General features: G+C 38.8%; 1 long non-coding RNA gene across 1 annotated transcript in view; it reads right to left on the reverse strand.

Annotated features, from left to right (window-relative positions):
- Window positions 1-12,673, reverse strand: part of LOC146433964 (uncharacterized) — a 47,976-nt gene extending 35,303 nt beyond the window's left edge. The window contains exons 1-2 of the long non-coding RNA XR_014853769.1: window positions 12,562-12,673; window positions 5,986-6,082 (exon numbers count right to left, since the gene is read on the reverse strand). This is a non-coding gene — a long non-coding RNA (uncharacterized LOC146433964). The remainder of the gene's footprint in view (window positions 1-5,985; window positions 6,083-12,561) is intronic.
- Between the last annotated feature and the right edge of the window lie 6,400 nt (window positions 12,674-19,073).

The following is a 19,073-nucleotide window of genomic DNA, read 5'->3' on the forward strand; positions in this document are numbered from 1 at the left end:
TAAACACCTCACTGTGATCACTAATATTCAGTCATTTACATTTTGAGGGAGCTACTGGAAATGCACTGTACAACAGTATCTACAAGAGTTCAAAGGTGAATGAGAGCAAAGTCACATGAGATATAGTAACATTCTTAGCGCAAATATTTACAATGCTAAAAAAATAATCATCAGTACATTCCATTTCACTATCATCCTCCTGCATTTATTGTTTACCTGGAATATAGATGAAGTAATTCTGACGTGACTTACTGTTATATTGAACATCCTGTATTTCTCTAGCAAAATGGAAAAAACAGTGCCTAGTCACACACTCATACTGTAGCTATTTTCACAATATCTGCTTCATAGAGAGTCTGCCCGGGCCATGGCATATCCTAATCTTTAAGCCTGTAGGGGGTATTCCTTGTTCTCTAATAAATTAGGAAAAAAGAGATGAAGAAACAAATTACTATCTTAAGAAAAAAACCAGTTAATTAAGAGGATAATAAATGTTTTTTTTCATTTCAAAATTATTAAAGAGAATACTGCCAAGTAATCTGTGACAAAAGTGTATTACCCTTAATTCCAACTGCAGTTCATATATCTGTACACCATTCTTTACAAAATCTTTATACAAAGCATTCATTTCTACAAAAAGCTGTCCCACAAATTGTTATATAACATATTTTTGTAAGCCTTTGAGGAGAAAAAACCCATATATGCAAGATACATAAATATAATATATAAAAATGTTCCATATAAGTTTCATATTTTATATAAAATGGATTTTTATGTAAATAAAATGCAGAATATGCTCCTTGATGACTGGCAATATCCACAACATTTGCCAGATTTGTCTATTGTGGTCTTTTTCAGCATATTCCAGGTAGATATTAAAGAGGTAAAATAATTAGCCAAACTGGAATACACGGTGATTATCTGAAATGGTACTTAGAATTCTGCTCTAATAAATGTGATGAAGCCCTTAATGACTTCAAGCAGCAAGGGGAGGGGGAATTGAAGAAGAGAGTTTGAAGCTGTTTTCATTATGAAAACCAACAGCTCTTGGTTCCAATTTCACCCCGAACTGCCATAGAGATTAATATTTTTCTTCCAAAGCCACATTTTTATAAGAGATTACATTTTCCTCTGAAAGCTGAAGAGCTCCATTCAAAGACATGCCTATTTGTTGTTGTCAGATGCTGCCTAACTGGGCTGAAAGCCTACTGTAGCTCTGCAGATCTGTGACCTGCACTTCACTCCCTCCAGGCACTATAAATAATTTCCATGGAAACAGCACTGAAGAAGATATCTGCAAGCCAAGAAGATATCTATAGCCTTTCTGTTGGATTTATGTCTTTTATTTTTTCCTCTACATTTTCTCAGTTAAACCAACATTAAATGCATTTATTCTATAAAATATGTTACATACAAAACTAAAGTTATAAAAGAAATTAAAGATACAGGAGGAAAAAGAAAGGAGATTCCTACTCCACAATACATATGAATCTGTAGATTATTTTTATATCCTGCATTCCCCTTTGGCCCAAGGAAACAGTGCATTGCATCCACATTGCAATTTTATACCCAAGGGGAAGCATTCACCCTTAGTCATAAAGTATGAAGAGGTATATGATGATATCATAGGGTATTTAATGAAGAGTGTTCTAATTCACATTTTGATGAGGCTAAGAAGAAGTAGATTTATGTGAAATCACAGCTGAAGGGCTCTGAAACAGCCACATCAGACCACAAAGGGAGGAGCTGAACACAATGGAATGCACTGCAGTCTTGCCAAGTGCAAATCTGCAGCTCTTCAGGCCTGGATGCCAATTCACAAACAGTGAGAATCAGCTAACTTCCAAACCATGGAAAGTAATGCTCAATGTGGGGACTTAGTAAGGATAATCTGGAAATCTACTGAATTCTGTTCCCTTATGATCCTCCAGTTAATGAGAGTCCATGTATATCGGAGGTGTGCAGTACTCCTTTCTCCTCCTGGCCACAGGAATACGAGGCTTTAGGCCCTTCCTGCAAACTGTACAGCCTGTATTGTTTTCTTTGTCTACTGAACCTGCAGATGGCCAGTCCCAATTTACAGGAGTTTCCTTACTCCAATATCAGTCTACAGATATGGAAAAAAGAGAATTTCTCTCCTTTGACTGGGCTTGTGCAACCTGCCTGTAGCTTAGGGGACAGAGGAAGCGAAGCATCAAATCAAAACACAAACAGAAGCGCCTAAGGAGAAATACCTAATAATCACTGCTCTGTTTTTTTCTTTTCAATATAAAAATAACTGTCATTGAACATATCAATAAATTTAAATAATTATTCTTAGCTGGTTTTGGAGCTGCTTTTCCCCTCCATATTCCTCCTGTAAGATCTAGTTCATCCTCACACAAGTTTTGGGTGCTGACTATGAGGTTCTTCTTCATTAAAACACAACCAATTACATACAATCTCTCACATTCATTTCTGTGTATTTTCTCTCATAGGAAGAATTCATACAGTTCATAGTAATATCAACACTAGGATTAAAAATAACAACTTAGGCTCCCTCGATCACTGCTCTAAAGCAAAGAATTCTTTGAGGAAAGGTTGTCTACTATTACATAAGCCCTTAGCTGGAATGATCCCTTAAGGGTTCTCTCTGTATTATAAATGCTAGAAAAATACTTGAGAAGCCAAGACTCTCCTAGAATGTTTTGATCCAATGAAGTTTAGAAAAATATAAGATAGAAGCTAATTCATCATAAAAAATACTTTTTACATATTTACATCTTCTGATAGCTACTGAAATCCAGCTTGCTTTTACACTCATGCTTGACAGTTTTTAGGTCCAGTAGTTAGAAGAAAAAGAGCATCAAGATTAGAAAAGTTATTTCTTGTTCTCAATCTAAAATATTCTGAAGGTAGCTATTTTTACAGATTGTTCTCATATCCCAGCTCCAACTGTCAGCATTCCCACTGTAACTACTGAAGATGCTACCTAAGTATTTAACATTATATATACAGCTTAACTTCTCTGTGCCTTCTCTTACCATGAACTAAAAGTGAAGGCTCTGACTTGATTAGGAAAATAGTTTTTGACTCTGACAGGACAGGAAGCAGTATAACAGGCTGTCCAGGGAGCCCAAGAAATCTCCAGATTTGGAGATCTCCAAAACTTTCTTTGAACTCAGTATTGACTGTTCTCTGAGAAGTGGGTTGGGCCAGATGCTGTGTCCTACTCAGCTTGCACGAATTTGTGAGTCTGTGTGTACGAAAATGTATGGATTATGAAGCATTCCAGACTCTGGACTTTTAATTTTTTTCCTATAGCTCCAATTTTTGAAATGAGAAAAAACCCCCAAAGATATAGGGAAGAAACATACTCAAAGTCTCTGGCAGCTTTGGAAGAGAACTGGCAGATGATCACAAATACATCGCTGTGACAGAGGTGCTACTTGATTCCTGCACTGTGGTCACTTCCTGTAAACACTTTCTTCAATACAACCCACCACCACCCAAAGCAGTTGTTTAAGTTTTGACAGGGCAGAGCAAAATGCTGAGATTGACTGTTTCAATTCAGAAGTGGTAGGTAAGAAACAGTATATATCAGTCTTCATGCAGTTATTTACACCCCTGAGCATTCAGACCTTCCACATCTGTTTGCATTTATTCTAACTACCTCTGCGGCACAGCTGACCAACCTGAATAACTTATCTCTCAAGCCAAATGCAACACTGAAGCATAAAGTTTAAATGAAAAACAAAAACTTCAGAGATACTCAAGTTATTGGAGTCTTTAATTACAGGTCATAAAGAGAATCTCTTTCTCTTTAACAAGGGGGACACTGCTTTGCTGGTAACTGCTAAAACACATTCCTTAAGCCATGCCTTCAACAAGGCTGAGCGTATTGTTAGTTTTAAGCTGCTTTATCAGTGCCAAAGCTATGATGAATGAGAACCCACTTCCTCTCACCACGGTTGCTGGTGCCTCACAATTTGTACCTCTGCTAATATACATGTAAAATCATGACTGTTAGCAACCCACAGGTACTTGCTGCAGGCTTCACACCTCAGCTGTGGGTTTGGAATGGCCTGGTAACTGAATGACACATTTCTAGTCTCAGATGATTCTCACCTTTTACAGATACTGAATTCTGTGGTGTAATTACTGAAAAGTCTCTCACAATCTTCTTGCTCTGAAATGAGAACTCAGATCATTTGGGATTGGTCTATAATTAATTATGAACAGCATTCATTACAAGAACTTCCACTTTCATGAACAAACCTAGTTTTTGCATTGGGTTTTGCTACTCATAACTAAGCATGACTTGTGGTTGGGCTGAACAGCCTTCAGTCAGTGGTCTCCTCCCATCAAAGCACAAGTGGGTCACTGCAATATCTTAGAAAGTAGGCTGCCTTCTGCATTATTCCTAGACACAAGAAACACTTAAGACGTCAGAGTTCTGTAATTGGGCATATGATAAGCCTCAGGCTCCTACTATGTTGTTTTTACAAAGAACAATACAATGCTATAGTCTTGAATTGCAGTGTCTAGGATTGTCTTCCAATTTGGTTTAAGAAAAATGACAGCTAAAATGCTGCAGAGGGGATTTAAAGCACAACTGTTTTTTACAAGATGTGAAACAGACAGATTTATGATATAGCTTTACATAGTTAAAAATGCTTCTGTAAATAGATCACAGGAGTTCTGTTTCTGAGGACGTACAGCGTCTCAGAAGCAGTGATATGTATGTATTCACTGAAGCAGAAGCCAAGCATTGTTTACATAACTCTCCTTCAAAAAAAAAAAAATCAAAAAACAACAAAACAGAAGACTTCCTATCACTTAGATAGTCATATAGCTGCAGAGCTTGTGCCCTTGCAAAAATTGAAGTTGGGGGGATTAATAGCAGCGCCGTTGGGTTTGTTCCCTTAACATTCCTTAATTTTTATCTCGTCCTGCCCCCTGGTGGGAGCACAGGCCGCGGGTCCATTGGTTTCACATTTCTACAATGCAACCACAAACTACACCACATCTCTTACACCGCTATTTGTGATAAAGAATGTGTGTCCCTTAATATAAGAATTCTTCAATTGAATACTAAGAGAAATACAACAGTGTTATTATTAAATAGTGTAATTGCTTTATCTAAAACTTAACAAATCACCTTCAGAATATTCACATAACTATGCAATAAATCTCCTTTCTATTCCAGATATGCATTTAATACTTATGATTAAATGATAATGGACAGTAAATTATACATATATATATATATATACACACACATATATATATATATAAACATACAGTGTTTATTATTCAGTGGTGTTTTACTAGGAACTCAAGACACAGCAACATCTATAGCATGAGAGTTTCTGTACTTAAAGACTACATAAATTTCTTTCTTTTATTTCTAGAAGGATCATCAAAGATGATAGCACAGACCTACATTGGGTTACAGCTTTGTAGTTGAAAAAATACTTTATATCTAACAGGTAGGCAGAAAAAAGCAGAATCAAAAGCCTTAAAAGTGTAAACACTTTCCATCCATTTAACTGCTGCGATTCTACTCACACTGTATGATATCCTCTAAGAGTTGCAAAATAAGATACTACCAGTGCAAGTAAATGTTAATTTTAACCTCTTCAGCACATTCAGCCATGCCTAGATTATTTTTGACACATCTGTATTGCAACCTCAATTCCATTAATCCCATTTAAGCTCAAAACATTCCTGTAATACTCATAAACTCCTTCAGGTAGCCAGATCACCCACTGGCTTTCCAGCTGCCTCTTGTCTCAAAACTCCAGGTGCTATAGACATTAACAGCTGTAGGTAGCACATAATGCTCTCATCTACACTGGAGCTGTAGTGGAGGTGAGAAAAATCATTCAGCCCCACTCAGTTCACTGAACTGACAGTGAAAACAGCAGCACTGCAGTCTCTGAGCACACCTGAGCCATTGAGGTAATGATGTTTGGCTGGGGTGTGACAGTTGAAGACACTCACCTCCCCGTGCTCCAGGAGCCACCACTGCCATCTTGATAAACCAGATCAGTCTCTGCAGCAGCCAGAGCCCTGTGCACCCCACTTTCTTCAGGCATATCTGCCAACAAACAAAGGGATTCTTACACCTTTCCTTGGTTTCTTACTGCAGAGAGCAAGAGCTACTTTTGAACATGTATCTGTATATGCAAGCTGATAGAAAAGTTCAATCCTGTTTGCACCCAGAAAACACAAATCAGCAGTTACTGTACAGGCATATATAAGAACAAAACATCAAAGTAGTAGAAAATACCAGAAACCTAGCAGAGGTTTTATGATTTCCACATACATTTTGGCATGGGTTCTCAGCTGATATAGAGCAGCATCATTGCCTCTGCTTTCAATAACTTTTGCAGCCACCAAGAACCCAGCCATGTGTGACTGCTTAGGGCAAAGGGAGATCAGACATCTTACTGCAGTTACATAACAGTTTGCCTAAGTGGTGAATTTACAAGTTGCAATCAAATTGGTCTACCCTGCAGAGGCGTGTGAAAATGCCTCAGGTTATGTGACACAGAACTACATAATGTCCCTGACTGATCAAAAACCCGGTAAGAAATGGTAGGTTGCAGATGAAGATGAACTGCCAGCTGCAGTCTAAAACCAAAACGTTTAGAGAGCAATTTCCTATGACTGTGTATTACCACAATACAACCTGTTCTCTACTTAAGCATCCAGTCCAGACTAATTTGCAATGAAACATTTAGAGACTAGATATCTTTATGAACTCCAAGTACTGGGGTACAAAGGATTGTGTTTTTAGGGCTGTTTGATGGCTTATTTTAATTATGCTCTAACCACACAATTAAAATCTGATGAGATCTCAGTTTGGATAAGTTCAGTTAAATTATCAAGGGTGTAAGTAAGAGCTGTAAAGTCTAAGTAAAAAAAAAAGAAAAGAAAAAGAAAAGAAAAAGAAAAGAAAAAGAAAGAACTTCACACTCTTTACATTGAAAAACAAAAAGGATTTTGGTTCATCTCCACTGACTGTAATTGATTCAGTCCCTGATTCATATAATTTATATTCTCAATAATTCGGATGAGGACCTGATTCTGCAATCCCTATTTATGTCAAACAGCATACACTCAGGTGAATAATAACACTGATTTTAATGCTCTAACTGCACACAGGAAATAAGTAGAAAGCTTTGCAAGGTGAGAAAGTATCTTAATTTTTTGTGATACTTTGAATACACTGCCATGCTTAAAAGTTGTTTGGTTGGACCACCCACTCTATAAGCAGTTTACTTGACATGATAAGGGAAGAGGCAGATAGTCAAACCCTGCCTACTGGCAATCAGCCTGGGAAGTTGGAGCAACCTTGCTGAATTGAACTAGAGATAGCACACAGGTCTGTCCCACCTCTGGGTTGCAGAAAGGACCCTTCAGGACCCAGCCCATGTTAAATTCTCCAGCAGCTACATGTGGAAATTTGGAAAAATCATTTGCACTCAGATCCTGTTAGGCTGTATCAGATCTAACATGTTGTACTACACAAAGTAAATTGCAAATATTTGTTTCCACTATAAAAATAAACAAACTGTATCTAATTAAATGGCACACTGCCTTTGGAAAAGAAAACAGACTAAGAGGAGGCTGAGAGCTATCTGTGCTCAGGCCAGTGACCAGAAACTGTAACTTAGGAAAATCCTTCACTTGTAGCACTGGGCCTGCTTTGTGTTTTCAGTGCAGGCTGTGGGCTGAGGCTGGGCTCTCCCTCCCTGGAGCCTGACTGCACTGAATTCACCTGCTGGAAAACTGCCTGCTGGGACTTTGTCACAGTGCCTAGTGGGGATGATCAGGCTGACCATCTCTTCAGACTCCAAGTGCTTTAAGAATTATGACCAAACAGTGAATGATCTAGTTCAATAATTAAATACCATTAATATTTGTATCTTTTCTGTCTCCCAGGCAACCACTCTTTTTTCAGAAGATTTTAAAATACAAGCACACATATGAAAAGATTCAGTCAAGAACACACATTATTTCCTTCAGAAAGATATGTGCTCTACCTTGCCCGAAATATTTTTTAGCCACAACCAAAGCAAGCGCTAGAAAGATGTTTGCATCACCTCACCAGAGAGACCTGAGGGTAGCTGCTGGCTGCGTCATGGCACTGCCATCCAATTCCCCTCATGGAGCTGCCATCCAATTCCCCTCATGGAGCTGCCATCCAGTTCCCCTCATGGAGCTGCCATCCAGTTCCCCTCATGGCACTGCCATCCAACTCCAACTCCCCTCATGGAGCTCCCATCCAATTCCCCTCATGGAGTTACCATCCAATTCCCCTCATGGCGCTGCCATCCAATTCCCCTCGTGGAGTTACCATCCAATTCCCCTCATGGCACTGCCATCCAATTCCCCTCCTGGAGCTGCCATCCAACTCCAACTCCCCTCATGGAGCCGCCACCCAATTCCCCTCATGGATCCCTGCTTTGGCGCCTGGAGCACCGCCTCCTTCTCTCCTTCTCTCACCCCTGGGGCCGCAGGGCTGTTTCCCACACTTTTCTCCTCACACGTCTCCACCTTTGCCGCATTTTCCTCTTTTTTAGGGCGAGGTCTGGAGCTTTCCCCACTGGCTCAGCAGTGCCCGGCTGTGGGGCGCAGTGGCCCAGGCCTGGCCTCCCCTCAGGGCTGCCGCCCCTCAGCCCTGCATCCACCACACCTGGTATGGAGATACAGCACAGAACCTCCAGGGCATTTTCGGGACCCTGGGAGGTGAAACTCGCACCGTCACCAATGACAATAGTCTGCTGGTTTTCCTTGATGATAAGTGTCAGGTTTTCTCACTCATACAAGGCACTTTTTTTTAGGACTTTTCTGAAATTTGAGTGATCCCTTACAGTTCAAGCAAGTTGAAATTGAATTCTCCGTAGTGAAATGAGTCATTGCAATCTTTCACTCACATTGCTAATCCCACCCAGCCTGGTTAACTATTTGAGCTGGTCGAAATTACAATGAAAGAAATATACCATCAGCTGAGAAGCACTTGCATGAAAGACATGAATGGAATTTGAGAAATACAACCATTCCCAGGTGGCAGCTGTATTGCCTGTTGGCAGCCAGAGAAGCTCCAAATTTTCTAACCTGGTTCTCCTAAAACAGAATTTTTATCCCAACAGAGACTATGAACTGTTTGCCTTTTATCTTAACCCAGGATGAGAAAAAACTTTAAAGAGAAAAAAAAAACCAAAACACTTGAATGTTTTCCTGGAAGAAACATCCATTTTCCAATTTCCTTTCTACATTGAGCAGTTTCTCTTTGCAAAAGCACTTTTATCTCAGGAGGGAGTATTTTAATGAAATATGTTTGACAGACGTGCATCACCCAAAAGACACAAACACACATTTTAGCTTCCCTGATGAGCAATATAATTCACCTCTCAGATCAGCCAAACACAAACATACTTCAACAGAGCAGCACACAAGCTGGACATTCCTTTCCTCTGCTTTTCCAGCACACACTGCTGGTAAAATTCACCATTCAGTTCAGAAAGTGCAGTTTCGCATGACAATAAAAGATAAGTAAACAGGGGTCTAATCTATCTCTTATCTATGACATATGACCTGTAAGCTAAAAAATAACAGCTTGGAATTAATTGTTGACATTACTCAATACACTAAGAGGGAAAATAGAGGCAGCCTTGGATCAAATTTTCTTGTAGAAGCTGCTACACAGAGACAAACCCCTCCTTTGGTGCGCCTAATCTTTGCTAAATTTGTATTATGGTTAACACATGAGGTCCATAAAGGGCCATTAAATCCTCTAATTTTATGTTTAGAAACTCACAGAATTTCTTCAAAACAGACAAGCAACAGTTTTTTACTTGAAGCCATTTATAGTTCATCACCCTTTTCCTGGTTCTTTTTAGTCATTAATACATCTGACTTTAAAAAATTTCACCTGAAACACTATAAACTCAGCAATATAATCATGAGAGTTGCCTTCTTTACTGCAGCAGGATTGCAAATAGTAATGGTCCTCCTAACATGGCTGTAGAATTGCAGTCCAGCTTCTTAGTGCTCAGGGTTAAAGAACTGGTTAAAGAGCTTTTGCCTGGGTTTTATAAGAGAAACCATGCTTTATAAATTACATGTGGCATATCCCCTCAGAGCTGAGAGCTGTCAGGAAGCCCAGTTTCCTTTTCCTACCTTCACCACATATACCATTATTATTGGTTTTATCATCCCATCTGTACTGAAAGTCTCTTCTTCTGCTCTGGTACATTTGTCAGTAGATTTACACAAATTATATTACGTGAAAATCTGGACCTTTATTAAAGCAAAATAATGAGGTGTTTTTTATAACTGAATGCAGGTATGAAAGTTACATCTATCTTTAGGAAGTAGTTTATACAGAATCACAGAATAGGCTAAGTTGGAAAGGTCCACCAAGTCCAAATCTTACACCTAGGGGTAATATCATTCCTTTGTTCCTGTGACTTCTTCAAGAGTAAAAAAAAATTATTTGTATTACGGTAGTGATTGTATCCCCCTAAGAGTGTCTGACTGTGCTAGGCACAAGTAAATGCATGAAACAATAAAGTCACTTCCTGCCTCAAAGAGGTACACTTTAAGCATACATGACAACAGATGGAGAAAACCCTGGAGTATTAATGTTGCATGCACCAGAAGGGATTATTCTCACTGTGCGTGAATTACACTGTATGCTGTTGCTACTTGTACTGAAAGTCCTTGGTCCAATACCACATCTTGCAGGACTGGAGGTGGAATAAAATTTTCTTTCAAAGTCTGCAGATTGAGTGTTCCCTCCCACACATTTCATTATATTGCTGTCAAGGTTCATTCTCACTGGCATTGTCATTTTTATCTTGAAAATGTTTTCAGATTGCAAGAGGCTGCAATGGAAAAAATCACTGACATAAATTTGGCATGCTTTTCTGTAAGCAGTAGAAGAAAACTCTGCCTGCATTGCAGGCATGATAATCAGTATACCCCATGGGTACTTGTTCCCCTCATCTGAAAGCATCACAGAACGTAACTGTAGCAACAGTCATCACTTACTTTTGTATCAGCACATCAGTGGTCAGCAACTGGGGAAAAGGAGAACTTAGTAAAATCTAGCATGTTGTCCTTTAATATGCAGTCTCTGGAGCATTTCTGCAGCAAACTACTGACCTGAAAGACCAGATGGTTTGTAAGCTGTGCCCTTACCAGCGATTTTCACTCTGACCAAGGCACTTAAAAATCTGTAAGGCTGGTCTCTACTGAGAACAGTGTTTGGCACACCTCAAACACATTGTAAAGTGAGTTTCATTTTTGAGAAGCTTTGCTGCTTCTTCTTCTTCTTATGCCTAATACATTTGAACTGCCATAGAAGGACTAATCAAACCAAAAGAATACTCTGTCACAGAATGTGTGAGGACCAGATGTGCTTCTGTTGATGTTGCTGAGAGATTTTCCCTAGTGGATTTGAATTGGGTACATGAAGAGGCCATATGGTAGTAAAGATAATTTACATAGCACCTTTTATCAATGATATTACAAAGGACCCTACAAATCACCTACTGTACAGGAAGAATTTCACTCAGAACTGAAATACAAATACCTTTGGGGTAAAGCTTGGAAATACATAATAGCACTCAGTAATACCATGAAACAATTTCTTATTAGTTGTGAAAAATAAAGTCACAGCAAACTGAAATTGTGAGAGGAACACAGGTGGACAAGTCCCATTTACAAATCAGTTGCAATCTGCACAGTTTCACCCTATATGAGAAGTAATATTTTATGAAAAGTAGTTTATTCCCTTTGATAAATGCAACTCCGATAAAATGACCTTCAAATATAGACATTGAAAATAAAACAGAATACTAAGTCGATAATTTCATTTTAGTTTTGCAGACATTTACTGTACATATGCACAGTAAATGTGTATACATCATCTTAATCTCAATGTCCCAGAAGGCAGTGTGGCCAAGAAAAGTTATACTATTTTTTGTATTTATTATAGGAAGGAGTTTGGGAGGCTCTGGACATTTTCCAATACTGTCAGGAATGTCACTACTGAAGTAAGAATAAACAAGAAAAAACAGTTGTTTCAAATAAAATATAATTTTCTTTCTATCCATCTTGGGGAAGATGAATGAAAAGTAGAAGAAAGAAAGTGTGATGGATTGCGACATGCATCAGGGTCAGCAAAGAAACAGTCTTAATTTTCAAATGAAACTATGTAAAATTTATTTAATGAGGTTAGTATTTGAAAATGTTACCTTCTTTCAACCTCACTTCCAGGTTGAACCTTGTTTCAGCCCCAAATCTGTTTTATATGCTGTAGATATAATCATATTGTGTTTATCTGCTGTAAGAAGGCAATTCTAAATGCTGCTCAACAAATCAAAGCAATATTAAGTAGATGTACAACATAATTTATGTTGCATATTTATAGAGCTCCTAGAAGAACTTACTACAAAATAATTCACTACACTTAAAATGGAATTGGAAACACAGCTTTATGTAAAGAGATTTTTGAGACAAGAATTTTCAAAGAATCCAGAAAGTTCAGCTGCCAGGTCCTACCTTTTGATTTTCTAAGAACTTCTGCCCACCACAGTAATCCAGGTGTGGTCACACGAAGTCACAGCGCTCTTAATATCATTTTTATCCTCATAAGCCAGCCTCAGCAGTCCTTCCTGTCATTATTAGAAAAGATAAAGACAACTTTATTGATTCTATAGTAAATGACCAGCAGGTCTTGTCCGTCCAGCGATGCAGTATTTTGTAGCCAAGAGTGCAATGATTTTCAGCATAGCCATGTGGCAGCTGCAAACCTTTGTGTATTAAACTACTTGCTAATTAGGAGTAAAGTGTTTTCTTGAAGCTGTTCAAACTCTTAAAATTGACTGTGACAAGATCCATTGTCCAGGTATTCCTGTTCACTGCAAAGGAATGACAGCAGAGAGAAACTGTACTGCAGTCACACCAGTACTTCAAAATTATAGGTTAGGAAAGACACCAAAGACTTCATTAATAGAACTGTAGATCTCTGAGGGGGAGCAGCACAGCCATGTAGTGACATTCTGTGTGCTTACCCCTGACATGCAACCAATCAGCACTCCTGAAAAATGGGCACTAGCATTATCACTCCACAATTATGATGCCCATTATCATGGTCATGCTTTGTTCACCCTCCTGATGGCAGTACTTACAATCAGAGGTGTAGAAAAACATGAACACAGTGCGCTCTTACCCCCTGGAGCAATTTTCCTTTTTTTAATTGTATAGTCATATGCACTAAAAGGATGTGAAAAGACTATTATTAAACTACCTTTAAATATGTTTAATGGCACCACATGCTGACTCAAATTCCTCCAAGCCCATATAAAGCAGAGGGTCTAATTGCAAATGCTTTATTACTGTGTTGATAAATGTACCATATCATTCATTCCTTTTCAGAAAAATTTCACACAGGCCTTTTTTAATACAATGTTTTAAAGATCAAACTCAGTATATCTATTTAGAAGACCATTCTTAGCTGTAGCAAAAGTAATAATAATAACACTTACTGTACTTTAGATCTTCAAAGCACTGTATGGATATTAAGCATTTTGTTTCTCTTGGCAAGGATTTTAGTTTGCATTGGACAGTAAGTAGCAGCAGGTACTTTGTTTCTACTTTTTTTTCTTCATTATTTTCCCCTGCCTGTTTTATTCCACATGGGCTAGAAGAGTGTCCCTTCTCTGCATATCCGAATTCCAGAAATTCCTTACTGGTGTTACTGAATGGTTCAAATTTGCTTTTACCAGCTAGAGCAAACCATCACACCCCTATCATTTGTAAGATCTCTCAGGAACAGAAATGAGAGTCAACTTTTGAAGCCTACTCTCTTGCCATAACATGGAGCTGTACTGGTTAGGTTTCACAGGAAAATAGCCTATTTTTTTTTCTTGCTCAAATGCCCTTATTCACTATAACAAATAATAGAACAAGAAAAAGCCAGAATCTTGTCTTTGGCAAGTGCTGAGGTAGAAACTTACAATGAATGCAGTCTCAAGGATGTTGTTTACAAATAAAAGGATAAACATTATTGTTAGTAGTGCTTTTCAATGCAGCCCAGCGAAACAAGGCTTGATAATCCCTTGATAATTCCCATAGGAGACTACCTCCTTCTTAGGTGGCAGAAGTGCAGGCAAAAGAGCCAGAACTGCTAAGAAACTAGGGTCAAAGGAACAGTAACTGAGATCTATAGAGCCAGAGCTTGTCACAGCAGCACTGAGAGTTTGCCATTCCAGAAATCAGTTAAACTTAAAATGTATTGCAATCCCATTCCACCCAGAAACTGCTATAGTCTCTGTTCCTCTTTGCAGCACCTCTTCTTTCTGTAAGCTTATAAAGTACCCATGTCCTTGAAATTTCTAATTAAATCCCAAGGAGACTGAGGGGTCTGCAGATGTAACAAGTATTAATTCAGTGGTCTCTGCTGTCACAAAAGCAGTCAATGTTTAAGTGCACTACAGCCTTGTTTATCGAGGACACTATTTCTATATTGTTCCCTCTGAAGGGAACATTTACAATAAACATGAAAATAAAATCATTGGAGCAGTTTGGTTTGCACAAACCGAGGTGCAATCTCACTTCTGAAGTGTATCAATATAGATGTGAGTCATATTCACAGCAGCTGTTTGCTGTGACTGTGTTGTTTCACTGTCTTCCCTTCCTATCCCCTAACAGGACGTGTCCTGGAAGTGCTCTGCCCCATGCCTGCCACCTGAGGACTGCATGGCTATTTCTGCAGCAGCAATTCTGAAGAGTTAACCCAACTCTCTTCTTTCACCACCAGTACAAAGCAGTAGATCTGGAGAAAACAGTCCCTGCCCTGTGATCAACTTGTCCTTTGCCAATAGCAGTAAACAGTGCTCCAGGAAGAAGCAGGTATTTTGCCACAGAGACAGTTCTTTTCTATCAAATAACAAAAAAAGACATTAGCTTCTTGGATACCCAAGTCAATCATCTTTGATTCAGACATGTGTTGTTAAGCTTTTCTCTTGAAAAAACAACATGTACATGGTTTATGTTCCCTATTATATCTAGAGATATATTCTGAATTCTCATTTGGACACTTCAGTACCTATAGATTAAGTCTTGATGACAAGAAATTAAGAAAGTAGAGGGTAGGACTTGCTACAAGAATTTATACAGCTGAGGACAATACAAGATTTCAGGGTCTGAAAGGGTGAAGCAGAACTGTTTATCTCTGATGCCATATAGAAAAGATTTCTGAGCTGATTTATTGCATAGCTTTTGAAAGATCAACACAGTTACAGAGAAAAAAAAATCACTGTTTTCTTTTCTTCTTTCCAGAACTATAAACCCATATTTCAAAAGCTACTGCTGAAGTGGAGGATTAGATGAAAAGGTTGATCCCTGACTCAGTTTTCAAGGGCAGGTCTCTTGCTACTTAACCCAGGAATTTTCACAGTTTTCTGTTGCATTCTATGCTGCCATCATCTGGCTCTTTTCATAAAACTTGACATTTTCTAAATCTCAGTTATCTCCAGGCCTGAATTTCTCATGCTTTTCATGATGATCTTTCCCAGAAAGAACTTACCTTTTTTCAAGCAGCAAGCATCTCTCTGCAGCTACAACTCTCAGAATATTTACCCAGACTCTGGGCCAGGCATCTGGCTCCCTTTGCCTAACTGTACACTCAGGATGGAGGGAGGATATTAATTTACATGTCTTTTCATAATTCAATGTCCTATTCTGATTCTAAATCTCTTCAATCATCCAGCAGAGATTTCTTGAGAACAAGCCAGTTACTTTTGGCATGCCAGCCACCAGCATCTTGACTATGCCCTCCTAACTTAGAGAATGCAGACATTTGGTCATGGAAGACACCTCTCCTCCTGCAGTAAAAGGGTGTTACCAACTCTCCCTGTGATTTACTTAAATATAAACAGGTTGTTTACTTACTCCAAGGCAAATGTTATCTTCTGCCTGATGGGACAATGATAAAAGGTGACAGAAGCTTTCCAATCAGCTTACACTGATTCTAAGACATCACAACCTGCACCTTCATCTCATATGTCTGGCAACCAGAGTTCTGTGCAAAGATTTAGAAACATTCACCTGGTAAAATCTGTATTTCTGATGGCAGATAAAACTCTGAGGGAGCCATGAAAACATTGGCACTAATGCAGACAAGGGGAAGAACAATACATACAATAAGCTTCATCTTTAGATTGCAACATACGCCTCTGGGCTCTGAGGAAAGGCTATTTTCTTTGAGCATTTCCAGTGCTTGGCTTTTTGCCTACTCTGATCTTCACAGGAGCCCTCTGTGTCTGTGCATGCCAGGCAAAAGTCTGCCTAGCAAAACATGCCCAGCTGCTTTGTCTTCCTACTAAAGGATTCACCTAACCTGTTCTGTAGGTAAGGAGGAGAGCAAGGTTGTCTCTCTGCTGCCCAGCCACACCCCAGTTTCAAGTGCAAAACAGAAGGATGCTACAAAGAACATTTCTGTCGTACATGAACTGCAAACAAGGAAACACAGCACATCCCTCTATCACAGCACACATAAACCAAGGCATGCAGTTCTTCACAGGACACTAATCGCCATAGGGAGACATTCCAATGTCTTTTCTTTCATTCTATTTCCTGAAACAGGAGAGGCAGGTTGAATAAGGGTCTGCTGGAGCTTGTGATGCACATTATTCAGGATACGGGAATTACTGCATACAAAGGAGACTTTGAGGCCTATAAATTAGAATGAACAAGACTTGGAGAAAACCAGGAAAAAAGGGCATGTTTACATAGGGACTGCAAAAAGAGATGAACATAACAAGAGAAAAGAAGATGGAAAACTTGGTCTTAGAAAAACTTAAAATGGTTGCTTGGTTTTAATTTCCAGATCCAAGTCCTGAGAAAATCTACAGAATCAAAACTTAAATCAAATAGACACTTCTTTAATGAACAAAGCAAAAACATCCTTAATATCTGGATATGCAAAAGTGACCACTTATTTTGCCTGAGTACTAACTTCAAATGACAGTGTGCTGGAATTTATGGGTTCTGTATTTGCTATTTATTTTTCTAATGACAGAAGTGGGAAAAAGTGGCTGGACAGCTGTGTCAAACCTCCATTCTGAATTCAAATCTGAATTGGACCTGAATGAATACTTGTAGGTCTTGAGCATCACTCCATGCCTCCCTTAAAAATCTTCACTGCTGTGAATACTAGATGCATGTCCTTACACATCCTGGAAGAACAGGGCTAGACTTTCAGACCTACTTGGGAACTGGCAGAAATGGAACTGGTCTCCCAAGGTTTGAAAGAAGTATCAATCCTAATGAAGCAAAGAGTGAATTACAGAAAGTAAATATATACCTCCAAAAGTACAAACGTCAGCACAGTTTAATATTGGAGGCTTGAGGAAATACCTTTCATACGGTTGGTGGTAGAAGAAATGCAGACAAGCCCTATATTGGCCCTATATAATATTGTATTTATTTCTTACACAGCCAGTTTTCCTAGCCTTGACCTGTGTAACTGTGGAGTAAGAAGAAAATAAAAAAGCAAATCATGTAGAAATATGCGCCTCATGTTCCTCTCTCAGGGATTAAACAAAACAAAGACTGTTTCATTTCAATTTTCAAGCAGGCTCTCTATGTTTCTGAAGAGTGCTGATGCCCTGTGATATCTGAGCAAGACAGCATTAGGACTGTACACACTGTATTCCTCCTTGCTTTATTAATAAAACAATAATGAACTCAGTGGTGCAGAAGCAACAGAACATGCTGCTATGAAGGAGACCTCAAAGCCCACTCAGCTGCTTCACTGGTGTATATTAAAATTAATGAGTTTCTGCTGCAGAAAGAAAGACGTGTCCTTACAGGGGAATGAGATCTATGATCTCTGTATGGTAGCACAACCACTGAGAGCACAGAAATCTGCACAGCTCAGTCTCAAATAATAAATTTCTTTTTACAGGGGAAAGGTGAGGACAGGCTGAATACACTTGCTATGCATATTGAAAGAGGGGATAGGAGAGATTTTCATTTGCATATTAAGCACCTTCCCACTGGTAAAAACTGGATTAAGGCTCTCTTCCTCCCCCCACCCCCATTTTTATAGCTAAGAGAGAGAAAAACATTGGCAATATTGAATGCCAGCCAGCAGCTGAGGCTGCTAACTCAGCTAATATAACCACAATATTTAATAGCTCTCAATTAAAGTGCCCTGATGTTCGTACATGGGAACATATATATGGAGGTCAGCACATTTCCTTAATATTTTTATTATATCCTTCACCAGGGTTTCAAGCTGTTAGTGCTTTCCAGTTAACAGAACAAAATTTTGAAGCAACTATTAGCTTTGTAAATAATACAAATTTGTAAAATAATTTTTAAAATGTTGTTTCATTAAGACAGTTCAGTTTTATTCCAAATTCTTCAATGCTTCATTCAACCGCAAAGACAAGTTAATAACACACTGCTAAAACAGCATCTCTGTGAAGCTTATTTCCTGCTTAAGAGCTCCAGTGAGTAACAAAAGTTACTAGAGTGTTTCATGTCCAAAAAGCACATCAAGGATTTTGTGAGCTCAGTTCAAGCCATTTGCTTGGACTGAACTTGTAATTGGAGAGTAATTTTACCACAGATTATCTTAATTTTATAGAATAATTGCCTGAAATCTGAAGGAGGATCATTTTCTTTTCACTTCCTTATTCAAGTCCTAGAGACATGTCTACCTCAGGTGTATTAATGAATGCTAGCTTCAATCATAGTTTAAAACTACGATGCCAAATTGTGATAAAAATCAGAAAACCAGGGTCAACTCAAAACTTCTCTGAACTGTCCCATGGGCACCAAGTATTCCCATCTTAATGAGGATATTTGATCTCAATCTATTCAGATTTGACTTTTATGCACTTTCTGTTCCAGAGTCCATTGCAATCTACAGAGAACTGCTGCAAAGCAGGAAATAAAAGCAGGAAAGAAGGTGGGGAGGTGGGAGGAGAGCACAGATACCACACAGGACAGACAGACAGGACCAAAAAGAAAAACCAACCAACCAAACACAAAAACCCACA

Source organism: Lichenostomus cassidix, chromosome 8, assembly GCF_008360975.1.
Source record: "Lichenostomus cassidix isolate B80296 chromosome 8, HeHo_3.0, whole genome shotgun sequence".
NCBI classification, from domain to species: Eukaryota; Metazoa; Chordata; class Aves; order Passeriformes; family Meliphagidae; genus Lichenostomus; species Lichenostomus cassidix.